This window comes from Cyanistes caeruleus, chromosome 3 (genome assembly GCF_971803275.1).
Source record: "Cyanistes caeruleus chromosome 3, bCyaCae1.hap1.1, whole genome shotgun sequence".
Lineage (NCBI taxonomy): Eukaryota > Metazoa > Chordata > Aves > Passeriformes > Paridae > Cyanistes > Cyanistes caeruleus.
In genome coordinates, this window is record NC_141703.1 from 60,305,345 (window position 1) to 60,320,463 (window position 15,119).

General features: G+C 43.1%; 1 long non-coding RNA gene across 1 annotated transcript; it reads right to left on the bottom strand.

The window, feature by feature from the left end:
• Positions 1-12,835: 12,835 nt before the first annotated feature.
• LOC147654176 (uncharacterized) lies at positions 12,836-14,663 on the bottom strand. Its single transcript, XR_015285477.1, has 2 exons — positions 14,261-14,663; positions 12,836-14,072 (listed from the first exon to the last, which is right to left on the bottom strand). It is a non-coding gene; the product is annotated as an uncharacterized LOC147654176 (long non-coding RNA).
• Between the last annotated feature and the right edge of the window lie 456 nt (positions 14,664-15,119).

Below are 15,119 nucleotides of genomic sequence, written 5' to 3' on the forward strand. Positions count from 1 at the left end.
TGTAAAGGACTCTGAAAACAGGCAGGGACTCTGTCAAGCCAGAAAAATGTTTTTTTCTTTCATCCTTTCTGAAATAAATCAGTCCATACAAGGCAACAAATCAGCAGTCCCACTTTCTAAATCTTTTATTTTCTTGATTTTATCTTCTCTTACGGCATTGCATGAGAAACAACTGTGCTGCCGTTCAGGATGGTAAGAGTGCTGGTGGGATTAGCCTTCAGTCTAGCACCCTCCTGGCTTTCCTCTTTCCTTGAAACAGCATACAGTGTCAAAATCATCTCTGTTTGAAGAACAGTACAGAGTGATAAGCAATTTATGTTAGGAGTACTTTTGCAAGGCTTTCTCATCCCAGTTCCCAATATCCCCACATGACTAATTCTGCCTTCCTGCTGTGAGTGCTACTGGTTCTACATGTGAAATTAAACTCTAGAAAGCATTCCACAGCAAGAGGGGTTTGCTCTTTGGGTTCAAGCTCTGCCTTTTGTTAGGAAGCATGCATTAATTGTTTAAGGCTAACTGGTTTCACTTGCTAGACCTGCTCTGATTTATAAGCAAAGCAGCTCTTGCAAAATATGAATCATCAAAGCTCAGAGACTGAAAGAGTAGATGAGGCCACCCTCTCCATTCCTTTGCCAGGACAAGCTCACACACAGCTGTCTGTTCTGTGTCTGGGGTAGTAAACATTTGAAGAAATAGGATATCCAGCACTTCTTGGATACTTTTGGCTGAAGAACCAAATGATGACTTCTGACATATTTCTCCTAATTTTCTTCAAGTCCTGTAACATCTGTATACACAAAACTTAATATCATCCAAGAAAAAATATGAAGCTCACAAAGAGGAGAAAACAAATAGTTCAACCAGTGACAGGTGCTGTGTTAGGTGTAATGAAATTATTGAAAAGGCTCTTTTTTTGTGGAATCTACACTAACCTCTCATCCACTTAGCTCTCCCTCTCTCTGTTCTCTCTGCATCATTCACTGTAGTTTGTTAAAATTAAATCAGGGTTTTTGTTCCTGTGGTCTGTCCATGAACTTTTTTCTTTCTCTTAAATCAAATCTAACAGAGAACTCATTTTACTTGTACTCAGATCATATTCTCCTTAGAAAAATACTGTCCATTTTTCAGTAGCACTAATGTGGGCTTCAATTCGCTTATGTCCTGCTCTGCTTTGGATGTACTGGATTCCCTCTCAATTTAATTTTAATTTAATTTAATTGCTGATTTAATTTCTCCCCCTTCCCTGATTGGGGCATCTGGGAGCAATTGGAGTGACTTTATACTCCTCTTTGGTTTCACACATTTGCTTAGTTTTCAGATGTTGGCTAGACAGACAGAGAGTTTTGTATTTTATTTTCTAGAGATCTTAGCATGGCGACAGCTTCAACTTTTGTGTGTGTTGTTGGTGTGATTTATGATTTTTGTATTTTCCCCACACTAGCTGTCAGTGTCAATCTTTTCCCTGTGCCAGAAATGTTCCTTTCCTCCTATGACATTAGCTGTGATGTATGTCACCATTTGCATATTGTTTAGGACTGTGTCACACCTTCATTCTGGCTTGCTGTGAAACCTCAGTTATCGCATTTTGCTTTACAACTTCATTGAGCCAAGCTCCTATTTATAGATATAGATTAAAATACATGGTTCTCTTTGGATAAAACAAATGGTCTCATTGGTTTAAGTGTGCAAGTAGAGAAGCTTTGCAAAATCAAGAGTATACGCTGTAGTGACAATAAATGATTTAAAACAGGGTCACAAGCCTCATTTCTATTTTTACTCACAGCAAGGCCCTTTCACAAGACAGGGTCACCACAAATTGGAATGTGCAATCCCTCATTACAGCTTGAGCATAATCAAAAGGCTCAGAACAATAAAACCAACCTCAGACTTCCTGGGCAATAGAGATGTTCAAAGCAGCATCGGTGAGGCAACGCCAGGTGGAGTTTATTAAACTGCGACTTCTTACTGAGCTCTGGAGCAATCAGGTGCTCTTAGCAGGTTGACAGAACTGGAGGGTTTTCTTTAACTGATTTTTTTTCTGATTATTAAATCATAAATCTACTGACTGGGATCATAGAAAAGTGTACAGCTTTCACCACATTCATTGCATCTTGGTTTGCAAGGGGAGGTCACCGATGGGTCTCACACACAAAATTACATTGCACAGGAATATATGTTGATAAATGTAGGCTGAGACCATTTTAAAGCAATTTGCATTAAGGAAAAACCCTGCCTACAGAAACATATATGCAGTAAATATATGCGAGCATATATATATATGAGTCTCACAATGCCTTGAGAGGGCCAGTCTGTATCCTTCTGTTTTGCTGATTTATGAGAACTGTAACTCATATTTAAAAAAAGGCTGATGTGTCCATTTTTGGCCATGCTGGATTCTAGAGCATCCTGCAGACATAGATGAATTAGTGTTTGATCTCATTCTGTTTTCTAGGTGGCACTGGCAATCTGTGCTATAAATTCATGTGGTGCCTGGAGGGTCTCTTTCATTTCATTCATTTGCGTTTCCCACTGGCAGTTCTGGTTCAAGCTACAAACCTGCAAAGCAAACTGATTTGTAACCTAGACAAATTGCAGAACTGACAACCCACAAAAGGGTCCCAGGAGGTGGTGAATATATTCTGAAGCCCTGAAATTAAAAGAAGAGCAAAGAAATAAAATTAAAAAGCAAAAAAAATTAGTATAAATCTTTAATTTCTTTTAGTGCTATCTTAAAATGGAGTCATCCTATGGCTACACCAAAACTGTTTGAATCAATTAGTTCCACAACAGTCTGTACCATTTGTCTGCACCTTTTTATGGTTTGAAACACTGCCTGTGTTCTGCAATGTACCAAAACAGAACCATGATATTAATTAGGAGATTGTGTATATAAGTACACACACACCCCACACATGTACACACCAGATCTTCCCTCTTCTACAGAAACAGCCAGGGGCTGAGGGAGCTGCCTCAGGGAGCTGGGACCTCACCCAGCTGGCTGTGGTCACTCAGCCATATCCAGACCTTGTACCAGTGCTTCAAGAGATTTCCCATATCTGCATCAAGGATCTGCCCTTTACCACTTACCTGCCCCCTCTTGATGAGTACTTCAAATTGCTCAGGTCCAGAGTGGCACTAATGTAGTACATCTTATCCAATCACCAGGACATATGTGAGTTTCAGCCCCTCATTTGGCACTATTTGTTGTGACAATTTAATAAAACAGTACTGTATTTTCTCTTTTTTTATGCTTGTCTTAATGTAATGTTGAGCATAACTGAGAGAACCAAGACATGAACTCAAAGGAAAAGTTCAGAGGCTAAGAGCTGCTTTTAAGCCTTAGGAAATGCTGAAATGGAAACAAAGCAGGAATTGTCAGACATGTAGGAAATCATTTCTGCTTGATATTCATTGAAGACGTTGGAATTGTTCCAAAGAGGAGCTGGTCCATTAAACCTCCTAAGAGTGTCTGCACTGAGTCAAATCAAAAGCCCATCAAGACACTATCATGTCTTTAACAGTTATTGGTAGCAGCTACTGAAAAAGAATAAAAGAAAGAGGTCAGGGAAAGGGGACCTACCTCACCTCTAATAAAATCCATGTATTAGGGACTTCTGGAGCTATTCTCTACCTTACCTTTTAAGGCCCGATGCTCACAATCTCTTTTATTGACCTGCTTGTACTTTTGGTATTCCAAAAGTTTATGGTGGTGAATTTATGGCAGTGAAAAATTTATGGCAGTGACTCGCCTTCCTGAATTATGTTTTGTGTGAAAGAGTGTTCCTTTTAGTTCCTTTGAAGTGTTCTGCCTGATCATTTAATTCAATGTCCCCAGCTCCTTCCCTGCAGTGAGCAATTACACACTTTCTGACCTATCTGGAAAGCTGCAGGATTTTACATTCCATGTAATTTTCTTTTCCCTGCTGGAGAGTCCCAGCCTATTTACTTTTCCCACATACAGGAGCTGATCAGCCTTTGGTTTTCATCTATGCCTTTCCTACAGTTCGACTGTAAGGCCCTCAAGAACATGAGAGAGTCCTGCCTCATCTGTAAAAAGTGCCTTTCAGTGCTGCCTTCATCTGACACAGCCGACATTACAGACAGTCAGGAGGAGAGCACAAGCTGCAGAATTTATGCAAAGAAGTACAGTTTCTGCATTGTGCACTGGAAAAGAGATAATGCCGCTCCACCAGTTATATAATCTATTTCTAGTTTCCACTGGCCATGCAGCACCAGTGACATTGCATTGCCCAAGGTTGCACTGGGCAGGATTAACAGCAGGAGATACTTCAATGAAAACCAAGCACCAGGAAAGGACTGATGTGTTTGGATCTGCTTTATAGCCTAAGATGCAAAGCAAGTAGGAATACTCTGGACTGGTTCCAGCTATATTGCACAGTGGCGTCCAAAGATATCAGCACTAAAGAGCCCTTTTATTTTCCAAGCCATGCCTCAGTAGTCAGGAGAACTTGCTCAGTGGGCCTGCAGCCAAAGGGCCCAACTGTCTGACTTTCTGAAGCTGATGTTTACTGTCTCTTGTATCACAAAGCTGCTGCCTGGAGAGCAGCTGGCTGGAGGTGTCTGGAACAATCCCAGCCACCGTTTCATAAGAAACTCTTTCTACATCTCTGCTTTCCCACAAAGGCTCATATTTTATGATTGCTGGTGGGCAGGAGGCTGATGAAATGCATAGCTGATCTGAAAACATAAAAAGGCAACAGGCAAGATCTAAAAAATATACCAGTCATGGTTAGGCCTGTGAAATCAATAACACACATAGTCATTGTGTGAGTAGGAACAACAAACTCACTGCACCCTCCACCAGCTGGTTTCCTGTCTGTGGTGTAATGGGTGGCAGTCTGGGTGGTAAATTTACACCTTGCTACAAGCCAGATTATAAATTCATTGTCCTCTTCTTTCGTCCCCCTCTTCTACATGCCCTCCAGAGCTAAGAGACAAATTGTACCAGATTCATTTTAACTGCATAATTATTTTTAGAAAGCTTCAAATGTCACTTTCTTGTGCCTGAGAACTAAAGTTTTTTTGAAATCAAATCCCCCCCTTGAATCAGAAATGGGGAAAAATGCAGTAGTGTCAGCTTTGACACCTTGGCAACTGTGAGTTTCTCTCTTGGTGGTCCCTTTCAGTTTGGGGGGATGACTTCAGGAGTGAAACTAAATTTGCCAGCACCTTCATTCCCAGTCCCCATGCAGAAAAGTGGGATTCGTATCTCCCATGCTCTCCACCTGGCAGACAAACACCCTGCCAAAACCAAACTGAAAAACAATGAAAAGTGGTGAGTCAGTAATTACTCATCCCTGTCAACATTACCCACATGCCTGCTACTGTCTCTGTGTCACCTCCTTTGCCCTGAGGCCACAGGTCAGGGCATCTCCTGCAGTGTTAGAGACCAGCTGTGCAGCCCTTTCACATCTGCTGATGGTCTGAACCATTGTAGCTGCTTCGTAGTCCATCTTCATAGATCTGTGTGGGCACGAGTGCTGTGGCTGTCCCTTCTCTCCACAACGTGTTGCTAAGTTGATCTGAGTCCCAGATATACAAAGGCCAGTTTACTCCAACCAGTTTATTGAGGATGCTTCACCTTCCTACAGTTGGAATACCAAAATTCTCCCAAGTGATCAAGAGCTGTAGATCACCACATACATTCCCTGAAAAGTCCACAGGAAGGGAAAGGTAGATGTCCTATTTGCTTTTTGACACTTTGGGGTTTTGCAGGTAAGAGACAGAGATGCTGGATTTTCTGGCTCTTTTTCTTGACCATGAGAGATGCAGAAGACCCAGCATGGGGTGGAGTTATTTATATATAACATGCTCAGCTCAAGAGGGAGGTGTTAGCTGCTTGTGAACCACCCTCACCTGCTGACCATCTGACAGATAAGAAATAGAGTTTAATCTAAACAAGAACAGAGTCACATTTTTCCAGAAGAATTTCCTTAAAACTTTTACAAATATGAGTAAATAGGTCAAATGAGGAATACACAGTGTTTTAGAAAAACCCCAACCTCCTGGGGCTACCTCAGCTACCTGAATATTGCTGTGCATTGCAATGGCAAGACAACTGTCATCAGGGCTGTTCCTTAGAGACGGCTGTGGCAGTGTTTATCTTGTTGGTTATGGGGCAGCCTGTGTATGTGATTCATGAGAGATAAGCTTATCTACTGAGAGCTCCTTTGAGAAGCTGGAAACTCATTCCAAGTGATACATTCACTGGTGATGATAAATGTAAAGGGAAACCAAGCGTACTATTTTTTTTTTCCTTTTTGAGTAGTGTGTTTCTCACATAAACGGACATGAAGATGCTGTTTTGTAACCTGCTCTCCTCCTGAGGACAGAAAGAGAGCACAGTTGCTTTTAGTTGAGTAAAACATTGTCAGTGCACAGCCCAGAAGTTTCCAGCTATCCTGGCAAGCAGCCAGACAAAAAAGATTGCTCCATTTTGAGTCTCAAGTGTCATTGAACTGTGACATATTAGAAAGAATGGCCTTGGTTGGAAAATATACATTGACCTATGACTCAGCTAACTGCATAACAGAAACCTCTCTCTCTGTCTTCTAATTTTTACAGCCTAGGAGAATCTTTGTTTCTGATAGCATGGACCTCATCTCAGCAGTGAAACTGCTCTCCGAGCAACCTTCCTAATTGCATCACATACAGCCTTCTGCTCCCTTTCACTGATAATCACCCAAGCACCTTGTGGCTAACAAGCAGATGCAGATTTTGCTTCTGTGGGAAGTGCCATTAAAGAAGTATTAACGTACTTTGGATTTCTGTTATATAATGAGGGGTTTTATCATCCTTTGTGTAAAGTTGACCATAGGCACCTGCTTTTTATTTTGTATTTCATTCCAGCCCCCCCCCATCTGTTCTCCCTCTCTGCAGAGGAAGTAAAGAAGTAGGTTGGCATCTGATTAGCTAGGGCTTCACAGACAAGCACTGGCTCACCTCCAGTTCTAGGATTCTTGTTCTTGTATACAATCTTCAGATGTGTTCAATGCTATGCTGTGCTCTGTTATGCTACATTACATTATTCTATTCTATTCTATTCTATTCTATTCTATTCTATTCTATTCTATTCTATTCTATTCTATTTTCTTGCCCTTGTCTGGATTCCAGGTCAGGTGATGTGTACTTCAGATGCTGTCCATCAGATATATCAGATGTCTGTAAGTCAGATATTCCATAAATGTGCTCACCATGGCAAAAAGCCTCCTCCTCTTTCCCACCTCCTGACTAATCTGGAGTGCTCCATGCCACTGTGGGGATGCAGGCTGAGTCCCTTCCAGCTGGTGTGCTGCTGATTCAGGAGCAACACCCATTGCCAACTGTTTTGTGGATTAGATATGCAGGAATTGCCATGCCAGAACAGGCCACTGGTCCATCTAGTGGCTAACGTAAGATTTTTTAGAGAAAGACATAAAAGGCTTATAATGAATCCAATTAGTCAATATTATACCAGTGGGGGATATTTCTCCCTGACCTCAGCTGGTTATCGGATTATGTACCCTGAAGCAGGAGGATTGATAGTCCTTGTCATTTCAGTGCATCCGGAGTAGCTGCAGATGCTCTGCTTATTCATATTTATGTTTAGGAACAAATTCAAGTCATATGTAAAGTGTGCGACTCCTCTACTGTTTCAGTGGTGTCAAAATAGCAGTGAATCAGATAAATTTATTGATTAAAGACATGCCTTTGAACATGGAAGAAAAATGTCAAGCTTTGATTCTTTTTTCTACATGCTAGGAGACAGATCGGTTCCTACAGAAGAATGTTGCTTTCACTGTGATATTCTTCAGCAGATTTTTTCAGTGTGGGCACAGCAGTTTCAAAGAAAACAACAAAAACCAAACAGCTGGCATTTACTGAGGCAGACTTTACACAGGAGTGAGATCAATCTAAGGAAAGTAAACCTCAAGTGCCTACTATAATATTGATACGTACCTCAGGTTTCAGTGGTTTTTAATGCATTTTTAATGAAGAAACGCTTTTTCGAAACACAGTATGGCCCTTCAAAATATTGCCATGGTATTTTCTGCTGAATTCACCTGGCTCTAAAAGGTAACACAGTAGCACTGAAGATAGGTATAAAACCTCCCAAAATCCCAATATTTAGTATGAATGTGACTTCCATTTGTGGGAAGGAAGCGTGTGTGTGAATGTCCATGGAGTTCGTGCAATTATGGGTCTGACATCAACCTGGTCTGCTGTTTACTATGAGAGGTTGCTGAAAGCTGTACACAGAGACCAGTTTCTGATTCATTTAGCCAGTTCTCTTTGTGATGTTCAGGGTGACTCACTGGCTGGTGTTGGGAACATAATTCATCTTGCAGATTTCTCCTAGTTTTTACTATGATTATTGCTTTGAGTATTTACTGATTTACAAATTAATACCTGCACTCAACACTTAACCTCATGATTACATATCTACTCCCTGCTGAGGACTCCCCCAGGTCATCTAGGGGCTTTTGGGAGAAGCACACGTACAACAGGTGTTGCTATTTTGGAAGAATGTTCACTTGTATAAGTTGTGCACAGTATGGTTTTGGCATTACTGACATATTCATTTTTTTAAAGGTAGAGAGGCAACAGGAGAGCTGCTGTATAAATCAGAAGTTAAAGTGTTTGCAAAAGAAATTACCTCTCATGCAATTAAACATTTGTTAATATCTGGTGAACACCTGCACATACTATTCCTAAAAATAACATTAAATTCCAGTTTCTCCAGGAGAAATATTAGAGACCCATGCCTCTTTCCTATGATGTGGTACATTTGAAAATGAAACAAAAGTGTGGTGCTTGGGAAAATTCCAAAAGCTTTTCCAATTCATTATTTGCCCTTCTTTAATCCTCTGAGTTCATTCCCTGATTTGTCATTGTGTTGCAATGCTTTTCTGCAGCTGTCCTCCCCGTATTCATGCAGGGTTTAAGTCACACATTGCATCCCAGGCCCCTTGCAGGGTTTCAGATGGCCAATTGCATTTGTGCCAAGGGGATGCACAGAGGGAGTATTTGCATCACCTGCCATTAGCACATTGGAGCACAGTGTCCTCAGGATGCCCTTCCCTATGGGAGAAGGAGGAGAGGCTGTTCCAGAGACCAGCGCTGAGGCCAGTCTTGTCCACTCGTGCATGGGATTCAATTTGAACCAGCCACCTCTCTCCCTGGGGACCTGCTCAGAGCAGACTGTTCTCACCACCTGGTTTGGGTTGCCTCTCTGTGGAAAGCTGTGTGACAGAAAAGCTCAGTGAGCACCTGGACTAGGACATGTCTGCTGCATGGCTCCAGATGAGGAGTTTGGAATTGTGCTCAGGTGCAGTAAGATAGGTACAAATGTAGAGTCTCTGAATTCAGCTCCTCTTTTGAATATCCATCTGAGGGAAAGTCTCTCCTTCTGCACTGCAAATTAAGCTTGGAAGTTGGGTACAAATAATAGCAACCCACCACAAACTACACATGGGGAGAAGTAGGGCATTATGGTTTGCTGGAGGTTTGGACACACTTTCCATTTGGGTTATTCTGGGATAATAATCAATGTCTGGTTTGTCCTTCCAGACTATGACTCAGAAGCCTATCAGTCTACTCTAAAATTTGGATGAACAATCAAAATCTAGACTGAAAATCAAAGATGATGCAGGATGGCATCTATCTCCTTTTCACAGCATGCATCTTCATATGCTCTCAGAATATTTCAAAGTGTTTTGGCACATATTATCCCAAAATGTTTGTTTCAGCTCTGGCAGTTAATGAAAACTCATCAAATGCAGTATTATATTGACATTTAGATGCATGCCTTCTCTATTAGTAGTTCTTCTCTATTCATTTCCATGAACATAAAAGTTGCAAAGTTGAGCCTTGGTTTCTGATTTATGTACTGCCTGTTCCTAGCACAAGGATTTTTGTAGAGGATGAACTGCAGCAAATGAATTCTGAGCAGAGTGCCAGAACAGCTACTGAAGTGACCCCAGACACAAATTTTTCCCACCATATCTACTTAGAATTTTTTACTATTTACAAAGGAGTTGGCTGAAAAAGCCCTTTAGCTTGAGTATGTCTAAAGATCAGTTTATTTTTTCCGACTCAGGTCCTGCAGGACTCCTAAGGATTCCAGGCACCAGACAGCTGTGTTTAGCCTTGCCTGTTACAGTAATGTCAAGGAAACCTATCATAACTGGCAAGCCTTCTAAACACACAAGTGCTTATGGATTACAAAAGGAGAAAACAGGCAGATTAAAATAAACTGTTACCAGACAGAAAGACACCCACCCTCTTCCCCTATAATTTCTTTCAAAAAGCCCCAGGAATTTGCTTTGATCAGACTTTAAGGTGAGAGCAGGTCTCCTGGAAGTTATCTTCAAGCTAACAAAATAGTGATAAGCAAGGGAGGAAATGGAGCCAAGATACGTCATGTTTGTTAAAAGACAAAAATCTGACGATTGTGACAAACCCTGCTAAGATCTAGCAGAGAGAACACTGCAGAATGAGCCTCACTGGGACCTGAACAGGATTTCCATTCTCACACTGTTGGTCTGTTTGTGTGGCTTTGGGATTTGAGCTTCTCTGGAGGACCCAGAGAGAGTTGAAAATTCAGCCACCTCTGCCTGGCTTTCCCCTTGCTGGGATAGAGTCAAAGTATAGAATGCAAGTGGAGAACAGAGAAACAAGAAACAAACCCCAAACCAACCAACCAAAGAACAACCCCACCTAACAAAAACCCACCCAAACCTCTCCCTCTCTACTGGTCTCTGTTGAGGAGCTGAGTCACTGAGTGATTTCAAAGCCAAGACATGCTCATATCCAAGCTTCTTGAGACACCAGGAGAATGAGCTTCCTAAGGGAAAACTTTATTTTATTATGGAAAAAAAAATAATAATTTGGTCCACTCAGTCAAAGCCACATTAGTATGCATCACTTTACCAGGCTGCTGTAAACCCATCTCCACTAGCCAGTTGAAGGAGGGTTTGTGTTGAGTAGCTGGAAGAGCCTTATGAAATTGAGCCTTATTTAATTTTCATGGAGAGCTTCCAGGTTTCAAATGGAGTGAGCGAGATGAGAATTTGCAGTGAAAGAGCATGGTTCCATCATCCTTCAGCCAACGAGAGATGGAAAGTCTCCCTGCCACAGCAGGAGCAGCCAGATCAAAAAATGTCGCTAAGATGGGAGTCACCACCATCCCTAAAAAGGTACCCAGGAAAGATGGGATGCACCCCCTTCGTAGAGTCCCTCCCTCTTTACATTGACTGCAAGAGAAGCACAAGTGATGTTTTTGACTGCTTGCTCAGTTTTATACCCCTAAAATCTGTGTCTGGTCAAATATCTCAAGGAAAATGGCTTATTGCCTCTGCAGATGCCAAGGCCATGGTGCAGATAAGCAGAGGACTCCATTGTGTTATTGGCCAGGGCTCCTCCACCCAGCGATATTTAAGGTAAAGAAGCCCAACAGCACAAACAGGATTTTTGTGTGTGCAACTATCTTGTTTGCCTGGATTTTTAATAGTAGCAAATTGCTTGACAGGACATTTAGAGGAAAGTGAAAACAAACAGTCTTCTGTCTGGAGTTTCTCTGCTGGTACAGGGTTTTTAACCTGAGAGCCCAGAGCAACCTAGTCACATGGAGAAAAGGTCAGAAGTGGTTATGGCTCTGAAAGAAACTGGATGCTTGGACTTCTGCTTAGCACATGATTTTCACAGGGCAGTTTTGTTCCAGCTGTGTTAGATATAAGGCTTAGATAAGAACTACAAAACACAGACAGTAAAAGGACTTTCTATTGAAAGTTGTGGTGAATACACTAAGGGTATCTCAGGACTCACCCTGGTGTATTCAGGGTAAAAAGGAGAGTAAATGCCACGAAAAAGGAGTGTGCCTTGCACATTAACTCAGAACATTTGTATTTTATTTGTTGTTGGCCAGTTCCTAACACTGGTTTGAAACCATTTACATGGCAGAGAAACATTCCCATAGGTAGTTTGCTATGTGTCCTGAGACCCAAGATCCCTTTGGATGCAGTTGGTGTCCAGGCCATTACCTGGCCCTTTCAAAGCTTGCTGTTCACTAAGTCTGATACCCATCTCTAATTGTGAATTAATATGCTATTAGTCACTGCCAGTCTTGCTTAAAAATGTTTTCCTCAAATTCCAGACAATGTCCTGCAGCTTCTGCATCTTCAGATAAGGTACAGAAGGGCATTTTTATGGTGTCATTTATGTACTCTTTGAATGTTACATCAGTCTTTGGCTTCATTTCCCCTGACTTGGCAGCAGGATTGTTTTGCTTTATTCCTGTTTTCTCCCAAGCCTTTACCAGGCGCTGAGTCTGAGCTGTCAAGGAAGGTAGGAGAGGGAAGTCACAGAGAATTGTCATAGTCCTTGGCATGCTGCACCTTGGTTCCATCTCCAGAGCAGGAGTAAAAAGGCAGCACATGCACCAGAGGAAGAAATGAAACGGGGCCCTTTGCTCAGCCGAGCACCACAGCTGTTAGACGACAAGAGCAGCGCTCACTTTCCTTCACAGTCTGATGGCCTGCGCAGACATCTGCAGCTCTTGGCTTTCCTGTTTTATGTTCCTCCTCATGTTGCTGCTTCCTTGCCCTTCAGACCTTCCTGTATCCCAGTCCATCCCACCTCATCCCTGCCAACCACTGCTTGGGGCAGATAGTCTCTCCCTGTCCAGGTGCAATGTGGCTGCTGTTTCCTCACCTTTCCTAGCCAGACGTCATGCCCACATCCAGCTGCCACTAAGCAACACAGCACAAAGCCAGCAGATTTGCATACATCTGTGCAAACTTTCTGTGAGGTCTGAGGGGCTGAGTTTCACTTTGGGTTTCAGGCTAATGTGGAGACAGACAGCGGTGGGCACCAGCAAATATGCAGAAGGTATATGTCTCATCACTTCTGCTTGCCAGGTTGGGTATTCCACTGCTGGAAAATTCACTGTCTGCTTGTATTCAAAAGTTCCCTTTAGTGAGACTAAAATTATTGTCAAGACCTTGCTGCTTTTGGCACTGATACATGTGAGGGAGATCTCTGGGATCATTTAGTCTACAAAAGAAATAGCAGTTTTGTACCAGTTTTCAAATAGGATAAATATTGCAAGCTAGGAAAAGGGTATGCTCTCTATGTCCTTGGAGAGAAAGACAAAATGGGAGGGGCTTAAATTATCAATACAGAAATTTTGCTTGGGTACTAGGGAAAGCTTACTCATGGTAAAGATGACAGTGCAGCCATGGAACAGTTTATTGAGGAAAATAGTGTAGCCTTCATCAAGCTGCCAGAGCAGGAGGTGGCAGAAGTCCAGCACAGATTAGATCCATATCTGACTGCTGGAACAGGCAGATGGACCTGGTGACCTCTCAAGGTCTCTTCCAACCCTGTTTTCTCCGACTTGTTTTCAGTAAGTAGTAGCAAGAAACTGCAATCAGTGCGGTTTTGGAGGCTGTATTAGGATGGGTAAGAGAGCACCTCTGCCCTGGGGAACACAGAGAGTCAAGAGAGATGAGACAAAGTGTGTTTGGGGGGACAGAGAGGCAAGAGAGGAAAGGCAGGTTTCCCAAAGCTGCCTAGAGTCAATCTTACTTTTGGAGCCAACATCTACTGGCTGTCTGATCAGAGACTGGTCAGAAACATTAGGCTTTTGTGTTTTCAGCTGGTCTGAAGTTTGGTGAATTTTATATTGCTTTCAAATGCTTGTGATATTTTGCAGTCTGTGCCAGAAGGCTACAAAACTTCCCATTCTGCCTTTCAGAGACCCTGAAATATTTCAATTTCCTTATCACATTGCTTGTCAAACAAGGTTTTGCTCAGATAGTCCCCAGGTGAGATTTTCAGGTGATGGTTTTCTGCAGAGGAGCCCAAGAGCTGAGGCAGATATCAATCTGATTTGATGAAACCACTGAATTCTCCATCTTTATTCCCTTTTCTCCATGGGAGATCAACTGTCTGCTCATCTGTGAGGTTAAATCCCACAGCACTCAAGACACCTCCTCACTGTGAAGAAGCTGCTGAAGAACCGGGCTGCAGCAGCAGCTGCAAAACAAGTGAGGCTGCTCCTTCAGCTTCACCTGTGGAGATGAGAGCAGTTAATAAATTAGGCAAAATAATATTTATATTAATCATTTGCTCTTTTGGTGCTCCAACTTGCAACCTGAGGGACTTCCACAGACCCAGCTGGAGCTGTCACATTTGGCACTTGATTTTGGAGCAAAGAAAGCAAACACATGCACAGACACGTGCTCAGAGGCAAACACACCTGTCCCTGGTCATTCCCTGCCAGCAGGAGTGGCAGCTCCCAGAGTGATGTTATCCCCTGGAGATGGGGGAGCTGCAGAGGGGGCTGGTAGGAAGTGTTCTTTTAATTTCCACGTTCACCAGACAAGCAGTGCCCAGCCCTGAGCTGGCCGGCAGGGAGTTTAAGGTAGGTCCCACTTCTGGCGGCGTGGGAGAGCCTCAGCAGCGTGGGCGGTGGGAGGCGGCGGCACATCCACCCCAGGGGCTGCTCTGCTGGGCCAGCAGCAGGGGAGGGGGTGCTGGCAGCTCTCAAGGCACTGCTGGCACGGCACAATCAGCCCCCGAGGTCTGGCAGGTGGACGGGCTCTGCCAGATCGCCTGCGAGCCAGCAAACAAATCAAGCGGAGTCGATGGTGTCTCCAGGCAGCTCAGCTCCCGCAGGTGGTGTTTTTATTTCCAGCAGCAGGGGAGCAATGCTGAGGCTCTGCAGAGAGGCAGGGGAGAGGGAAGCTTGCCTTTGTTCACTCCGATTTCTTGTGGAGACACCAGAAGAGCCCAGAACTGGCATCATTGCTTTCTGCAGTGCAATTCTGCCCAATTAAGGAGAAATTAAAAAATAGATTTTTGCCCTGGTTTTCTTTCTAGGAACTAATCTGACTCGCTGTATCGTCATGCATTCCTTACAGACCAGCTTATTTCAGTTTACCCAGTGCAGTGCACAGCTCTGTGCTCTCTTCTGGCTGTGAAGCCACAGCACCCAGTTGGACCTTGGTGACTTCCCAATATCTGCAACGGGCTCACTGCTAGGAGCCCACTCTGCTCTTGGTCCAGCTGCTCTGCATCTATGTAGGGAAGCCCAGGACAGCTGGAACTTGCTCTTT